General features: G+C 44.8%; 1 long non-coding RNA gene across 1 annotated transcript; it reads left to right on the top strand.

Moving 5' to 3' along the window:
- Positions 1-2428: 2428 nt before the first annotated feature.
- Positions 2429-12911, top strand: LOC131925564 (uncharacterized). The gene is made up of 3 exons (XR_009383287.1): positions 2429-2618; positions 11160-11333; positions 12500-12911. It is a non-coding gene; the product is annotated as an uncharacterized LOC131925564 (long non-coding RNA).
- The last annotated feature ends 5342 nt before the right edge of the window (positions 12912-18253 follow it).

Below are 18253 nucleotides of genomic sequence, written 5' to 3'. Positions count from 1 at the left end.
GAAGAGAGAAGCTTAAGGAAATAGTGGAAATGTATCTTGTCCTTTCCAACCTTTTCATGGCCATTTTAACCCAACCAGTTCAATAGATACATTAACTGTTTCCTCTAAATGTCTTTGGAAGTAGATTATAAAAACATAAACCAACTACTTAAAAGGGGTTGGCTTTAACTTTTTCCCTTTCCTTTCTCTGATCTAGCTTGTAGGACAAGGACAAATCCAAAAGGCTAAGAGACAACGACAACGACGATGATTCCAGGAAATAACCGTGTGAAAGTCATGGGTCAGATTGTACCATTTCCACCTTCAGGGGTATGAAATGTGGCTTCACTTAGTTCTGATTGTAGAGTAGAACAAGAAATGAAAACAAAAATGTAAAAAGTCGAACGGGCTCTTCCTTCAGTGGGAACGCTTGCTGTCTGCTCCCTTCCCTTCCTCTCTAGCGCCTCACAGGCTTTGCCCCTAATTGTCCTTGAAGATTTCACTCCAGGTTCCCGGTCCTCTCCATCACCCTCTGCCTGTCTGCTCTGAGTCCAGGAATAGACTGAAGTACTCTTTCCTCCTTTGTTCTTTGCTCCCTCTCACAGGACTTCATTGATGAAGATCGTGTTTCTCATTTGCACCAAGCCCCCTTACCACCTCGGCCTAGATTACAACGTCCCTCGCAGTAGGGACAGAGCATATAGTGGGTCCTCACAAAGGTTTGTTTAATGAGCCAAACCTAGAGATGTTTCGGTATGTCTTCAGATCCCTGGATGTTTATGTAAACCTCACATTTACTTTCTGGTATGAGATGGTGGGTGGAGGTATAGAAGAGGGACAGGGAGGCCTTCAAATCATTGTTCGGGTCCCCCAGGGAGAGAATTCCCTAGGACAAGAGCAGCCTTCCTTCGAATTGGCTCAGTGGCTAGAGCTCAGAAGCTGCTCCACGTTTCTGCCTCTGTTGAGTATTGGTTTGCAATGCCTACTGCTTTGCACCAGCTTCCTAGCCTCTTGCCCCTACCCCTGAGAAACTGGAGTAGATTTTTGGGAACACTGTAGATTCCACATCCACCCATTGTTGTTTGTTTGTTTGTTTTGTTTGTTTAGTGGCGCACACCATTCTGGATAAGCTGGCTTAGGAGACAGAGTGACTCTTGTCACTTTTCTGTAACCAGGGTGACCTGGAGCACTTCAGGCCGGGAGGAAATTGGTTTCTCTACTCAGTTGCTCCCACTGCAGGAGCCTGGGCACCCTCTCAGCATCCATCAACATGACTGAATTAGTTGCCGCTCCATCTGATATTAATAGTGATGGCGCCTGGCTACAGGCGACTTTCCCTGCTTTGCTAAAAGAGGTTGTGACCTATTTGCACACGAATTCAAGCATGTGAAAATCTGCATTTGACTGTACCGTTAACATCGCTAATTAGAGACACGGTAATGTGAGCTGGGCAACCTCTTTTAAAAGCCCAGTACGAAACTATTAACCGCTCAAATATTGTGAAGGACTATGTATTGGCTCCACCTTTAACATCAAACTGATATCTGCTGGGGAAGTCAGAGGAGAGTGGGGAAGTGGAAGAGTACAGGGAGTGCCAGACAGAGAGTGATTCGAGACACAGGAAATGAGTTGCTAAAGACCACAGCTCCCAGCTCTAAGGGGAGGGGCTGGAGGAGAGTGGGGGGTGGGTGCATGGTCTGTGCTGGACACTTGGGGAATGAGGTGAACAGTGAAGAGATGTTTAGTAAAGAATCAGAAGGGGGCCCAACTGTGTGGAAAGGGCTCCTTTATTGGATCTGTGATCACCTAGGTAAAAATAAAGACCCACAAAGTGATCTAAGATGGAAGCTGCAGGAAACATTATCAAGTATGGGCAGGATGGATGAAGTTATGGGTACAAAAAAACATGGCACTCATCTTAAAGATATGCATAAGAAAGCTCAGTTGAGAGCCATTTGGAGTAACCATGGCCTAGGGACACAGATTTAGGTTACCCCAAATTCCATGTTTCAAGTTTCATAAGCAGTTTCATAAAGTTTTTCTAGTTTTGCAGAACAAAGAAAGTCATAAGTCAAGGCAAATTTAAAATACATTGGTGGAGTTCAGCAGGCAGTGGTGGCACATGCCTTTAATCCCAGTACTCAAAGGTATGCAGATCTCTGTGAGTTTGAGGCCAGCCTGGTCTACAGAGTAAGTTCCAGGACAGCCAGGGCTACACAGAGAAACCCTGTCTCAAACACAGAAACCAACCAACCATTGGTAGGTACATCAGAGAGGTGGAGACAGATGAGGAGCATGTCTGAGATGCTATCTGACATTTGGGTTGGTGGAAGCTAGTGATCTACTAAATTACTAGATTTCAAAGGGTTTTTATCTACTAGTCCCAGGATGATAGTACTGACACAGAGTTGGTTAAGGAGTGGTTGTTCCAGAGGGCTAGAATTAGCCCAAGATAAGGTCACTAGCCTTTGAACCTGTAACATACCAAACTCGCCACGGTACTGCAGTTCCAGTCAACCAGTCCCTGCAGGATTTCTGACTGGACATATTTTGTTTGTTTCACTTTCTAGTAACATGTATGCAGAAAACTTGGAAAACAAGCAGGCACAAAGGACCCAACAAAGCAGCAAAAACAGAAGGTCAGAATCTTTGCATTGGAGCATATAAGCCTCTGGTCTTTCATCTACCTGTATTTACGCATGTGCAAATCACTTCCTAGAACATGGACTATACCTCACACACACATTGCCGTACAGCCTGGCATGACGTATTTTGAGGCATGCCGGTAAACTGGCTAGGAACAGTTGTGTTTTATCTCTGTGTGGCTTCTGTCCTTCCCACCCCACCTGCCTGCTGTGCAGCGGGAGGCCGATCTCAGCGAGGCTGATTGCTGACCCAGGAGGAGCCCCCCTGTTCATCAACAGGGCAAATGGCTCAGCTTAAAATAATAATAACAAGGTTCTGCTTTAAACCTCACTTTGCATATGTTTTCTTTCTAAGTGTAAGAGGCTTTTAAGTAAGTATGTAAGATAAAATAAAATTGATGGATTAGTGTAATCTACATGCTAACCATCCAGAGCATCCCATTTGTGAAACTCAACCCTGGAATCATAGCCTGGGGTAAGAAAGCCATCTCCACACCTGAAGAAAAAAAAAGCTGAGACACAGGGAGGGAGTGATGCATTCACAAACCAAACCAAAGTTCTTGCCTTAGAGCCTAGTCTCCCATCTTTTATGTTTTATAACCCCACCACCATTTTTTTTTTTTGTTTTGTTTTTGTTTTTGTTTTGGTTTTTCGAGACAGAGTTTCTCTGTGTAGTTTTGGTGCCTGTCCTGAATCTCACTCTGTAGACCAGGCTGGCTTCGAACTCACAGAGATCTGCCTGTCTCTGCCTCCTGAGTGCTGGGATTAAAAGCGTGCGTTATCACCGAATCTACCTATATATATATATAGCCCAGGCTGCCCTTGAACTCATGACCCTCCTGCTGAGCTGTAAGATTATGGCCAGCATGTTTTGTTTTGTTGTGTTTTATCTCTCTCATGTAGTTCAGGGTAGTTTTGAACCTACTTCTCCTCCCACCTCCACCTCCCAAGTGTTAGAATTACAGACATGTGCTGCCACACCTAGCACGTTTCATACTTTGGATGTGGGTCAGAGGTATTAGCCTAAATATTTCTCAGTAGGTCTCTCTCTCTTCCCTACTACCACTGCCTAAACTTGACCTTCGTTTCACATGTCAATGTCTGCAAAAGCCAAACGCCTTGTTATCCTGTCCCTAGGGCTGCTCTCCTCCGCCCCCTCTTCCCAGTTGCGCTGACAGGAGCTTCTTAAAATCAATAGCGATATCTGTTCCCATGTACTATCTCTGTGTCACAATCCACCCCAAAACACACCGGCTCAGAATATCCACCAGTTTACTGTACTTGGAGATGCCCCAGGCCAGGAATTCTGAGTAACCATAACATGGGTGGCTTTTCTCTGCCCTCATTAACTGGGCTTTGTGTGACCTGAGCTCTGGGGGACAGCAGCACTGGGGTTGGATGATGCCTCTCCATGTGCTTGAACACCCCCCCCCATCTGCAATGCTGAAGTGGATCTTCTGAGACAACCCCAGTGTCATGGCTGCAGGGTAGTCAGGTTTGTTCTGTGGTAGCTCCATGCCTCCAGTGTCCCCCAGGGAGCAAGTTGAAAGCCTCACAGCCTCTCATGACCCTGCCCCAGAAGTCACAAGCTATATGCCATTGGTCAAAGCAGTCACAGCATGCCCTAGTTCCAAGAGAGGGAGTATAAACACCACCCTTGGTGGAAAAAAAAATGTCAAAAATTTGTCCTGTGACTCAGCATGGCCTATTATCTTCTGCTTAGTTAGGCTCTTCTACCTATTTGTGTAAACAAGAAAGGTAGTTTAAAGGGTGCACACCAAACTGTGTGCACCCTTTAAACTCATTCTTCGTTCTTCACACTTCCAAAGGAAGAAAGAAAACACAGACAATACAAACAAAAATGATGGGATTTGGGGTGATCTTCTAAAGAAAATTCCATTTTCTGCTCTCTAAAATCGGCAAGGTATGCATACACTCTTCCCTGCTTTAGACTTCCAGGACTGAAGCAAAGAGGGACGCTTTGAAATGAATGAAACACGTCCACTTCATGTCCTTTGGCCAGACTTAACTGAGAGTATTCTTAGGACTGAATTAAACCAGAGAAGCCAAGGAATTCGCTTTGGAGCAGCAGGAAAAAAATGTAGATTTAAAATGTGTTCATTACATTCAATAAGCATGTCATTAATATATATGTGTATATGTATGTGTGTGTGTGTGTGTATGTGTGTGTGTGTGTGTGTGTGTGTGTGTGTATGCTTTATTATTTAAAAAAAAAAAAACTTTTTGAGACATGATGGCTGGCCAGGAACTCACTGAGACCCACCTGTTTCTACCTCTCATCCTCCTAGCAAGTACTGGGATTAAAGGCATGTGACATCACATCTAACCTGATTTTCTAAATTTTCTTTCCACCATCATTGTTTGGGTTATTTAAATGGACATCTGAAACTGGGCCTGGGAGTTTACATCTGAAACCCCGGTATTGGGAGGCTAAGGCAAGAGGATTCCTGTGAGTACAAGGACAGACTGGGTTACACAGGGATTTCCAGGTCCATCTGGGCTATAGAATGAGATCCTGTCTCAAGAAACAAAAACAAAACAGAGCAAAAAACCAAGCTGGGTGTGGTGGCGTGCACGTTTAACCCAATCACTCCAAGGCAGAGGCAGACAGACCCTGTCTCAAGAATAAACCGAGGGACAAACAAAACAAACAGCACGTCTAATTGAACCACTTCTGTGCTCAAGACTTTGATGTCTTTGCCTTGTCCTAATGATCAAAGCTTGTTAAAATTTTTATTTTTAGATGGTCTTACTACGTAGCTCAGTTTAGCCTGGAGCTTATAATAATCCCCCTGCCTCAACCTCTCGATTATTCATCATGATCCTTGCCTGTCCTGTATCCGCCTCTCCAAGGCTTGCCTAGCCATACAAACTCTATGGTCCAGTGATGCTGATGGAATGCTCCAAATGCATCATGGCCTCCTCTGTCTTTCCTAAGGCTGTTCTTTAGGCTTGGAATATCTAACTGTCCTCACCCTTACCCCTCACCCAAAGGACAGACTCCAAGCCAGCCTTTGACTTAGGTACCACCGTTGCAGACCAATCCTCAGTCCAAGAGATCCTGTAGGTGAGAAAGTGAAATTTCCAGATGGTATCTGTGATCTGACAAACTGAGAATCTAAGAACTTGGAACCAGATAACATCCTGGACACTCTGCTACCATAAACATCCCAGCTTGCAAGCAATGGGCAGAATGCAGTCAATGTTTAGGAAGCAGGAAGGGTCAAAAAAGGCCCAGAAGCATTGCCTTGGGTCATCAGGCTAGAGATGACCAAAGGAGTCTAGGTTTTTGTGCCTTTGTAAAGCAAGGTAAAATCCCAGGGAGGGTTTTGGAGACCAGACAAGCCACCAGGACAGCATCCTTCATCGGACTACCGACCTGACCACTTGCCTGCCCAAACAGTGACCACTCAGATTTGCAGTAGATCTTGAAATCTGAAAGTCCCTGACCTTCATGCAGGTTGGTGCTGTTTTAGTTTGCTCTTGGTTAAAGTGTTCTTACGTTATGGTCTTTCTCCTGAGACTGCTGCCTGGAGAGACAATTTGATCAGACTTGGGGTGCTGGCCATGAAGTGCTGAGAAACCCATGGTATGTCTTGCATGAGGTTAAAAACAAAACAAACAAACCAAAAAGCCAAAGTCCCCTTTGTTGAGAAAGTAGGACCATACAACGTTTGGGTGATTGATTATTTTGCTTAGAAGTTCTTGTCACACCTGTGTCACACTTCCGTTTTGAATTTCAAGCTAATAAAATGCTAGTGTTCTTTTGCTGTATTTTATTTCTTCGGTTTGGTAACAAGCCATTAATTATTTCCTTATTAGACAGTTGTTACCTAGTCAGAATCAGCCACTGATGATAACTTTTGTTCTGACTCAGTTTGTTATAGAGCTGTCTCTTGGTGCCCTGTGAAAACGAAAAGTCAGTTGGGGATTTCTCAGATTCCTGGAATGGGAAGATTATAAACATATTTATACAATGCTTTAAAAAAAGGTTAATAAACACATCAGCTGTATTTCTCAAGATCTACAGAGAACATAATCTTAGAGATTTTACACATGAGTAAACCAGCCCATGGCCTATAATCCCAGCATTCAGGAGATGGAGGCAGGAGGATCAGCGTTCGAGGTCATCAGTAGCTGCAGGGTGAATTAGAGATCGGCCAGCTTGGGATACATGAAATGTCATCTCAAAAATAATTAGTTTTAGGGGCCGGAGAGATGACTTAACCATTAAGAGCATTGGCTGCTCTTCTAGAAGACCCAGGTTCAATTCCCAGTACCCACATGGCATCTTACAACTGTCTGTGACTCCAGTTCCAGGAGATCTACCACTCTCTTCTGGTCTCTGAAGATACCAGGCACTTGCATGGTACACAGACATACATGCAGGCAAAACACCCATACACCTAAAACTAAACTAAATGTTTTTAATAGTTGAAGAATACAAGAATCCATAAGGATAAATGGTTTGTCTGATCCTATAGTTATTTAACAGCCACTATGAACTCTGCTAGACCATGGCTTTCCTCTATCTTGATCAGTACAAATCAATATCATAAGGTCATTGATAACTGGCTTTATAGATGCTTGTGATTAAGATTTCAGAACAAACTCAACAGCGACTAAATCTCTAAATGACTGTTTCAAAGTCCTTCCAGGAGGCAGCTGAGTCCATATGAAGTGTCTGAGAATTTGCATCAAGAATTCAGCTAATGTATTGCTTTTTAAAAAAAGCCTGTACAGTATTTGGTTCAAACTGTCCCAGGGATGAATTTAAAAGCACTCCCTGTATCTTCAGGAACATCCATTTGCTCTCTCCCTTGGCAGTATAACTTGGCCAGTGACTACTGGAAAGACAATTGTGTCTCCTTAGAGGGTTTCTTCTAGCCAACCACCTGGGACAAATTCGCAGAACAAGTTAGGGAAGATTTTCATTGTGGAAAGTTTGATTCATTTACTCTAATTATATATTTTGCTTTTATTTAAAGATCAAACAGATTTCCTCTGAATAAATGGAGCAACAGGTATAGTTTGTTAAATATAATAAATAGGATTCAGGTCTCTGTCCTGACAATTTCTAGTACTAACCTTTGGTGAGTTATGCAAACCCCCAAGCCAGTATTTTCCCTCTGTCAAACTCGGCCTAACGTGCAGAGGGGCCATGCACATTTCTTAGTGCCTATGTCTACAATTCCATTGGAGGGGACTCCTCCCTTAGTCTCTATCCTCTGGTCTGGCTGTGGCTCAGTCACCTCAATCTGGGGATGTGAAGCACAACAGGACAAATCCTGAAACCCCCTGGCCATAGGGCAGTTCAGAGCTGGGCCCATGCCAATTTTTGATTAGAGGTCTTCTGAGCACTCAAGAGGAAGCCTAGGTCTTGAATGCTGCTCTCTGTTTTCTACTGAAATGCAGACTCTTGGGAACAAGTTGGCTAGCCAGCCACGTGTCCCTACAGGGAATCTGAGGACAAAGCCCACACAGGAAGAAAGATAGCTCCCAGTCAGGAGATGGCGGGATACAAGGTTCTGGGGATGTTGTTTAAGTCCCACCATCGGGAGCCATCTCTATGCCTGGACCTCCCAGTTTGCTATTAGCCAATAAGTATTCTCTCCAGTTGGGTCCATTCAGTGCAGACCAGTCAAGAGAATCCTGAGTGGTGGTCTACACAGATGTGAAGATGAAAGAAAAGAATGTCTCGTACAGTGCTTGGCACACAGTAAGTGCTCAATAAAGGCAGATTTGATTGTGCTTCTAATAGCTCAGTCCAGAAAACAGGAGACTGTTTATTTTGAAGAGCAACCAAACTTCTCCAAGCCTGGTAAAGTACCACTCTTTGTGGTAAGTTGAATTCTATGATGTACAAAATCTTAGATCCTAAGAAGACTTTTCCTGTCCCCCAAAACCTTCTCTCCTCCTCTCCCCTCCTCTCCTCTCCTTTCCTTGTCTCTCTTCTTCTCTCCCCTTCCCTTCTCCTCTCACTTCCTACCCCCACCCCACCCCCTTCCAGTACTCATTGTCTTAGATGGGCAAAATAATCACAACTCCCCTTAAGAGCTTTCGAGGCAAGTTTCTTCTTCTGCCACAGCACCTATGTGCATGAGTTCATTATTAATTCCATTCCTGAAGGCAGATTTTGATGGTAGCCTCTGGTGATAACAGAGTCCATTGAGAATTAAAGAGGGACCTTGTCACACCCAGAAACCACAAGGCTGGAAAACCAACAATTTCCTTGAAGGTTTGCTTTGACTGAATCAGGCATCTTCAGAAGTCCTGATCTGATATCCTAAAAGGGGTGTAATATTTTTGAACATAGAGAAGGATCCTTGGCTAAAACAGCCCTGCAAACCTTTGTGAAACACGCATATCCTGTTACTCGATCCTCCTTTGCCCAGGCAGCCCCAGATCTTGCCCTTAGCTGCAGTTCTAAGAGAACCAAGGACCGCAAGGAAGTGGCCACCCAAGGGGGTGCTAACAGCCCCGGGGGTGGGGCGGATAAAAGGCTACCTGCACCAGAAGACGACATCTTTTCTCTCGGATGTGCGCAAGGCAGTTGCCTCCGTTCCACAAAGCAGATGCCCAAGATGAAGAACGGAGAATTTGCCTGAACTGAGTACAGAGTAAATATTTTAAAGTTCTGTCAGAACAAGGACATATTGCTCCTGGGTAAGGGCCTGAGTCATATTTCAAAGAAATGAGGCGGGGCCTCCTAGAAGCCACAGTGTAAGCAACTTCAGACTCCATTGAACTCTGCAGAACACAGGGTCTTCCTTCTCTCCCTCTTTTCCTTTCTTGAATCTTTTCTTTTTTCATTTATAGCCTTTTTTTTTCTGTTTTGCTTTCTTATGATACGTGCCACATTCTGCTGTCCGCTAAAGCCTCACTCTGTGGATATGAGCAGTTTCTACCCTTGAGTCACATCCCTCGGATGCACGGACATTTTCTGTCCCTTTTGGGGTGCTAGGTGACATCTGTCAGGCAGCAGAGGGTCAGAGACTCCCACCACCTGTTTCCCCTCAAAGGGCTCTGAGTCATTGCCAGTCAGACCAGGGCCCATCGCTCTAAGGTGGGATCCCACTTGCTAAGCCTGGCAACTTGGAGAAATGGATTTTTTTTTTTTAACCAGAGTTTAGAATGAATCAGAGAGGGTGTAGGCTTTTTGTAAATTAATGTTCTTTAAGTCTAAGTCTAAATACCTGCTCTACCTGAGATTATTCTGTCTTTGCTTCCCATGCTCTGGGGGTAAATTGCTTCTACATTTTATCTTCTACTTAATATTCTTTTATCCCTTTCCTCTATCCTGCTGCTTCTATTTGAATAATTTTCTGTACACATACCCCAACTAGTATTAGCCTAAGACAAATTAGCATTTCTAAGTGTCCCTATCACTATACCACATACATGATCATCTGACAACAAGAAAATGTATGCAAAATGCCCAGAAGCAAAAGAGAATTATTTATCATAGAGACCATGGGACAGGATATTATGAGATTAAATATCAAATTAGGGTTTTTGAGCTGGCACGTAACTACATCATACTTTATAAAACAGCTTCTGGCTCAAATTCATTAGCAACTCAATCCCACTATTTAAAAACACTTTATGCACTAAGGGACTCTTAGAAATGGCTCTGTGAAGAAAGAGATGGTTTTATGGTGTGAGTAGTGACACAGATCTGAAGGCTCAAAGACAGCGTGTCCGGCTGGAGAAAAGAGTCATCCAATCAGTGTTTTTCAGTCAGTCAGTGTCTTTCAGTCAGTCAGTGTTTATTGAACCACTAACTACAAGGTACTGCTAGGACCAGGACAGGTCAAAGGTGACTGGCCCAGATTGCATTGAGGGAATTAGGGAAGGCTTCACAGAGCTCGAAGTCCAAGAAGGACGGGAGCTGTGGGGTTAGCAAGGGGAGGGGGACATTCTGGGTGGTAGAGATGGTAACTGCTAAGTCATGGAGGAAACTTGATTGCCTCCGTCAGATTAGAGAAGAGGCTAACATGAAGTGGCTGACAGGAAGCTAACAGAGGCGGAAGAGACCCACTCCTAAGAGCCTTTATAGGCTGAAGTGCCCACTGTAGACCGCCATCCCTTAGCCGTTCTTCCCGACAAAACTCCGGGTTTTGTTCAGATGGTAGAGTTATTCCAGGCAAGAGCACAAATCATACTTGGCCTAAGTCTATTGTCATAATATATTTTGTGATGATACAACAAAATACCAGATTAGGCAGTGCCTATTTTAAAAGAGAAATAGACCTGGGCATGGTGGCACAGGCCTTTAATCCCAGCACTTGGAGGACAGAGGCAGGAAGATCTATGGAAGTTTGAGGCCATTCTGGTTTACATGGCAAGTTCCAGGCCAGCCAAGACTAACTATATAGTGAGATCCTGTCTCAAAAAAACAGAACCCCAGAAAATAAATGCATTTACATTTCTAAAGGCGGGGAAAGATCGAGGATGTGGCATTTGCTTAGGGCTTTCTTTTTTTCTTTTTTCTTTTCTTGGTCTGCTTTTCAGATTCAGTTGATATGATCCCCAAGTACGTGGACTGGGGCCACCCAAACATCATTTTCTGTATACTGTAAAAAGTTTTTGGAGAGCTGACGAGATGGCCTACTGGATAAAAGCCCTTTGCCATGCAAACCAGAAGACCTGAGTTAGATCCTTGGGATCTGCATAATCTACATAAAGGTAGGAGAGCAACTCCACAAATTATCCTCTGATCTTTATACATTAACTATGGTGTGTGTGCACACAAACACATACAAATAAATAAGTGTCATGAAACATTTTTAATTGTAAAAATTTTGTTTGTTTGTTTTTAAGCACTTAGAATCCAAGCATGGTGGACCATACCTGTCATCTCAGCCCTTGAAAGGGTGGAGGCAGAAGGGACCAGTTCAAGGCCAGCTTGGGCAACAGGAGTCCCTGGCTCAAACACACACACACACACACACACACACACACACACACACACACACACACACACACACAAAGAGAGAAAGTTCTCATCCACATCTTCATCCATATCCCCTTGAGTTTCCTAATGGGCATGGAGGTCTTTGTCCCTAGGAACTGCTACCTGGGAAGAGGGTCCATTTGCAAACAAACAAACCTGTTCTTTTTTTCATGAGGGTAGGCAACAGTGGAGCCCATTAAAAGTGATGCTCTTACCCTGGGGGAAATGATGCAAACTAGGCGGAAAGCCCAGAGACTGTTGCCAGGATACAGGGCTGTCAGGTAGCAGAGGTCACAGAACCACAGAAAGGGTTTCATAAATGACTAATTCATTTTTGTTTTGTTTTGTCTTTATAGAAGGATTGCCTCAGGTTCCCTGAGAATTACTACACTTCAAATATTCCTCCAGCACATTTGATAGAAGCTCCCCACATGATCTCATCTAATGAGGGAGAGGTTGAGGGAGCCGAGGTCCAGACCCTGGCTGTATTCAGGGCAACTCTGAAGGACCACTCCAGCCCTAGAATTCCCCACAGGATCAGCCAAGACCCCTGCTGTATTTACATCGTAATTCAACGTCTTTCTCTGCCAGTCAGGTCACTGGAACTCATGGAGTACTTATTGTTCCTGCTGGTGATCCCAACAACCTTCCCGCATGTATCAAAGAAAAACCAGAGTGTGACAGTGGTACTGTAAAAACAGGTTTTAGTCAGGAGTTATTCTAATGAGTAGAAGTGACCTCAGGTCAGAGCCGGGCTCGATCCTGAATTCCACAAGGACAAATGGGGACCTTGTGACAAGGAAGAGGTGTAATGGGTGGGACATTATTAAGGAGAAAACAGGGACTGGGTTGGGGAAACTCTGGCCAAACCGACTTGACAGGACATTTCTTTTTTCAGAAATGTACTATTTGTGTGGAGCATTTGCACACGTGAACTCAGCCATGTGAGAGAAGACATAAGACCTGGGAAAGCTCAAGCTGGATGAGATCTCAGCATGGAGGGGGAAGGGCACGACGTCTCACCCCTTGCTGATCACAACTGGTGATGGACAGCTGCCAATGGAGGGAGAGCTACTTTTGTTTGAGGGCGTGGCCCCTGGTGGGTAGTCACACCATAGGTAGGCATGTGTAGGCACACAAGCATATGTAGGCAGCACAGTCGGACTTGACGGTTAAAAAAGACAATGAAGACACAAAGCTGGAGAGGCAGGAGATGTGGGGGGGATCTGGGAGGAGTTGGGTAAGGGATGAATATGATTAAAACATAATTTATGGAATTCTCAAAAAATAAATCATATTTTGTAAATTTACTATTTTGTATGTGTATAATATGTGTGTGTGTGTGTGTGTGTGTGTGTGTGTGTGTGTGTGTGTGTGTGTGCCACTGTGGGCACGTGGAGGTCAGAAGACTAGTAAGTTTCTCCTTCCACCATGGTGGGTCCCAGGCCTTGAACAGCAGGGGTGGTGGCAGATGCTTTGTCTGCTGAACCATCTTGACGGCCTCAATTCTTAAAAATGGATTATTAGAGAGTGTTTCTTCAAACATGCAACAGGCTTCTTGTTACTGATACAACCAGGTGATTCCGGCTGACCAGGTAAGAGCATCGAAGCCCGTGGTCCAAGCCGGATGAGAAGAGTGCTTAGAAGTGAGAAGGGATGGGCATGGAGCTAGTGATGGGGTAACCAAGGAAACTGCAGCCGTATCTCGGCAGCTTGGTCATCTGGTGGTCAGGATGCCTCTTTGTGGTTAAGCTTCCTTGAAGCTATTCTTAAGTTCTTCCCATTATATCAGAAACTAAGGCACCATGAAACTTTCTCAGTTGCCGTATATGTACACTCGCAAAGGGTCTGTAGCCTCAGAAAGCCCTGGCTTCACTACAGTATCACCTCCATGTGTTTTCTGTGCACCCCACCCTCTACCCGTTGTGGGCATTTCTTTTTCTTTCTTCTCCTTTTCTTTTCTTTTCTTTTCTTTTCTTTTCTTTTCTTTTCTTTTCTTTTCTTTCCTTTTCCTTCCTTCCTTCCTTCCTTCCTTCCTTCCTTCCTTCCTTCCTTTCTTCCTCCTATCCTTCCTTTGTTTTTGTGGCTCTGGCTGTCCTGGAACTCACTATGTAGACCAGGCTAGCCTCAAACTCACAGAGACCCTCCTATTTCTGCTTCCCATGTGCTGAGATTAAAGGGATTTGCCCCCTCGGCTTTCCCCCTGTTGTGGGTTTTTCAAGAGGATCATGAGAAGAATTACTTTAACTAGGTAATCTGGTCCAACATGATTTGGGAGGGGAAAAGGATCAGCTTAGCCCTGTGAATATGCTACCCACCTCTTAAATATTCACAAAAAGTTCTTTAAAATCCATAATACAAGACCCAGTGTGTTGCTACACACCTCCTTTCCCAGCCCACTCTAGAGTATATGTACTACTATGCTTCATTTTCCTAAATAAAGTTCTGCTGTGGCTGTTGGTATTTTTTGGCTGGACATTTTCTTTGGAAAAGACAAGGACCCAGGTGAAGCCTTCTTCACCCAGTAAGAGAAGAACCTGCCAGAGTCTGTCATATGCAAATTTCTGCCTGTCTCATGGAGAAAACACACACACACACACACACACACACACACACACACACACACACACTTCTATTTTCATCATCTTATTATGCTTTAAAATTATACTAATTCTAAAAAAGAGGGAATCTAAATCTTGGAATTGGTTTTAAACGCTCTGAATTAAATATATTTAATTTTGAAAAATCAGCATCATTAGTCAAATGAAGATTTATTGATATGAGCTGGAGATATTGCTCAGTAGAAAAAATCCTTTCCACAAAAGTATGAGGAACTGACCTCAGATTCTCAGAATCCATGTAAATGCTGGGCAGGTATGGCGTCCAACCTGAATCCCTGCAAAGATGTGTGATAAAAGACTTACATCCACAATGTTTTGTGAGTTCCAGGCCAGCGAGGGCTACATAGTGAGACTCTATCTTAGCAAAATAAATAAATAAAATAAAATAATCTTTTTTTTTTTGTTGTTTTGTTTTGTTTTGTTTTTCGAGACAGGGTTTCTCTGTGTAGCTTTGCGCCTTTTCCTGGAACTCACTTGGTAGCCCAGGCTGGCCTCGAACTCACAGAGATCCACCTGGCTCTGCCTCCCAAGTGCTGGGATTAAAGGCGTGCGCCACCACCGCCTGGCCAAAATAAAATAATCTTAAAAAAAATCTAGGGACTGATAAATGGCTCAGCTGGTATAGGCTTTTGCCACCCTGCCAGATAACCTGAACTCAGTCCCAGAACCCACATAGTAAAAGGAGAGAGCCAACTCCTGAAAGCTGTCCTCTGACCTCCACACTTGAACCACAGATTGCTTGTGTGCACACACACACACACAAACACACACTAAACAAACAGATAATATAGCTTGATTTTTTTGTTATTTGTTTGTTTGTTTGTTTAAGACAGGATCCCTCTATACAGACCCTCCTGCCTCTGTCTCGCAGGTCCTGGGATTAATGAATGACATGTACCACTATGCCCAGCATAGGAAATGTAATTGAAATTTTTTTTAAATCTAAATGTGGGGCTGGGGAGACAGCTCAGCAAGGGAAGCACTTCCTGCACAAACATGAGCTCCAGAGTTCAAATCTCCAGCAGTCACCTAAGTGCCCGGTGGGCATGGGTGTGGCAACCTGTGGGTGACGGGGAAACACAGGAGCAAGCTGGCTAGCAAGACTAGCCACATTGGCAAGCTCTAGGTTTGACCGTGAGATCCTGCTTCAGAGAATAAGGTGGGTGGCAGTTGAGGAAGCCTCTTAATGTTGGCTTCGGGTCTCCACATGTAAGGGCACACATTTGCTGTCTTACCTATGCACATACACATGGGTCCACACATGTAAACACACACAGAAACATATACATACCACACAGAGACATGCAGGGAAACCTTAAATGAATTTTGAATTGTTTATTTATCACGATCTTGCTACAGACAATTGAACACTTCATACACCATGATACACAGAGGTCAGAGGACAGCCTTGGGTGTTGGTCCTTGACTTCCATCTTGTTTGAGACAGGGTCTCTTGCTAACCAGGATAGAGCTCAGGAGCATGAAGGGATCCTCTGGTCTAGACCTCCCATCTTTCTGTAACTGCGCTGAGATACAGACCCTGCAGCTGGCTCTATGTGGGTTCTGGGGTTCTGAACTCAGCTCCTAGCACTTGGATGGCAAAGTGCTTTACCCATGGAGCCATCTCCTGGGCCTGGTGCCTCGAAACCGATGTTGCCAGTCTCCTCTGTGTTTCTTGGGATCATTTGGCTCTCCTTAGACTGGTATTTAGCCTTACTCGGTAGATGATGATCAAGTTTACACTGATCAAATTGCAAGGACCCCAAGGAAAACATGGCAAAGATCTCTGTCATCCAGGGCCCGTGTCCACCTTTGATGCACACTTCCGACTTCGCTGAGACGTGGGTTTATCTGTGCTAGGAGAACCAAAGTCACGTTATTGGTAAACCAAAGCAGGAGAGGAACTTAGAAAAGGTGCAGTGCAGGAAAACAATGCCAGACATGGCGGCTTATACCTGTAGTCTGAGCAGTCAGACTCAGGAAGCTGATTCCAGAGGATCCCAAGTTCGGGGCCAGCCTGGAGTACATAGGGAAACACTGCCTCAAAAAGCCAAAACCAGAGGATGGGTCTGGAGAAATGGGTCAGTGGTTAAGAGCATCGGCTGCTCTTTCAAAGGACCAGGGTTCAATTCTCAGCACCCATATGGCAGTTCACAATCACCTGTAACTCCAGCTCTAGGGAATCCATTGCCCTCTTCTGACCTTCACAGGTACCAGGAAAACACATGGTGTACAGAAATACATGCACCCAGACATGTGAAATATTTTTAAAGAATTTAGTCAAAGAAATGACAAAAGAAAGGAAGAGCAGGGGGAAAGAAGAGAAGAGGGAAGGGGAGGGAAGGGAAGGGGAGGGGACGGGAGGGGAGAGGGGAGGGGAGGGGAGAGAAGGGAAGGGAGGGGGAGGGAAGGGAAGGGAAGGGAAGGGGAGGGGAGGGGAGGGGGAAGGGGAGAGAAGGGAAGGGAAGGGGAGGGGAGGGGAAAGGGAAGGGAAAGGAAGGGGAGGGGAGGGGAGGGGAAAGGGGAAGGAAGGGAAGGGAAGGGGAGGGGAGGGGAGGGGAGGGGAAAGGGGAAGGAAGGGAAGGGAAGGGGAGGGGAGGGGAGGGGAGGGGAAAGGGAAAGGAAGGGAAGGGGAGGGAAGGGAAGGGGAGGGGAGGGGAGGGGAAAGGGGAAGGAAGGGAAGGGAAGGGGAGGGGAGGGGAAAGGGGAGGGAAGGGAAGGGAAGGGGAGGGGAGGGGAGGGAAGGGGAGGGGAGGGGAGGGGAGGGAAGGAGGGGAGGGGCTCCTTCTTCACCAGTGTGGTTGGTAGAGGCATCATCCAATCCATTAGGTCCAAACAGAAGAAAAAGGCAGAGGAAGGGTGACTGCTTTCTCGGGGAGCCTGGATTCCCTTCTGCTCTCAGATATTCACGTTTTTGGTTCCTGGGTTCTGGAACTCCAGAATTTATTCCAATAGTCCCCTAGTTCTTAGGTCTCCATGTCTATCTGAATTACAGCTGTTTCCCTAGTTTGTAGGCAGCTGGTCCTGGGGCTTCTTGCTCTCCATAATCGCATGGGCCAACTCACATGATAAATATACACAGATTTATTTTTGTATCTTCTTTTGGATATGTTTTCCTGGAGGGTGCTAGTACAATTTATTTTGAGAGAGATATGAATGAGTTAAAGATGGATGAAATGTAGCAAGGTTAGGGTTTGTACTAGGGAGGTAAAGACGGGAAAATTGGACCATTCACAGCTGTATCCTTGTTTTGTTTTGTTTTTTTTTTCTGTTTGGCTTTTGTTTATTTTTTTTTCTTCCATCAAGTAAAAAGCAAGGCCTTTTGCTGAGAGTATATAGTCATGGGCAAAAGCAGGAGACTTGAGAGAGTGGTACAAGGTGTAGATGAACTCAGGGGAGGAAGAACACAGGACAAATATAAGGATTGTCTGGTTACACCAAGGTGGGAGATTATAAAATATCCTACCCATATTCTACTCAAGGCACAATTCAAATAGATTATCCATAAAATCGTATACTGTTGGAAGGTATGGCACCCTCCTCCAAGCTTCTTGGCATTTGACACCACTCCTTACAGTTTGTATCATGTTTGTACAGCAAGAACCATCCGGCTAGACACCTCACTCAGTGCCAAGTTTGGAGACTGGACAGAGTCGAGGACTGATTGTCTGAGGATCCTGAGTTTGGGAAAGCAAGTAGCAGAAGTTGGGGTAGAGACTCATTCTAAACGTGCCAGAACACATTTGGCTTCTGAGGTTAAGTAGCAAAGTTCTGACAGTGACTTTGTTAGCAAGTAATGAAGTTGTGTGTGTGTGTGTGCACATGCACACGTGTGCATACATACCTATGCCCTTGTGTACACATATGCCTGTTGAATTGGCTGCTGTATTATACTTTCCTGAGGGCAGGAAATTTCTCTTGTCCGAGTAATTCCCACATTTCTAAGGTCCTAAAGGTGTCTGTTAATGAGCTGTGTGCCCAGTGTTTGTTGAATGAATAAGTAATCCCAGTACTTGGGAAGCTCGAGGCAG

This window comes from Peromyscus eremicus, chromosome 15, assembly GCF_949786415.1.
Source record: "Peromyscus eremicus chromosome 15, PerEre_H2_v1, whole genome shotgun sequence".
NCBI classification, from domain to species: domain Eukaryota; kingdom Metazoa; phylum Chordata; class Mammalia; order Rodentia; family Cricetidae; genus Peromyscus; species Peromyscus eremicus.
This window is presented reverse-complemented; position numbering and strand designations above follow the sequence as displayed.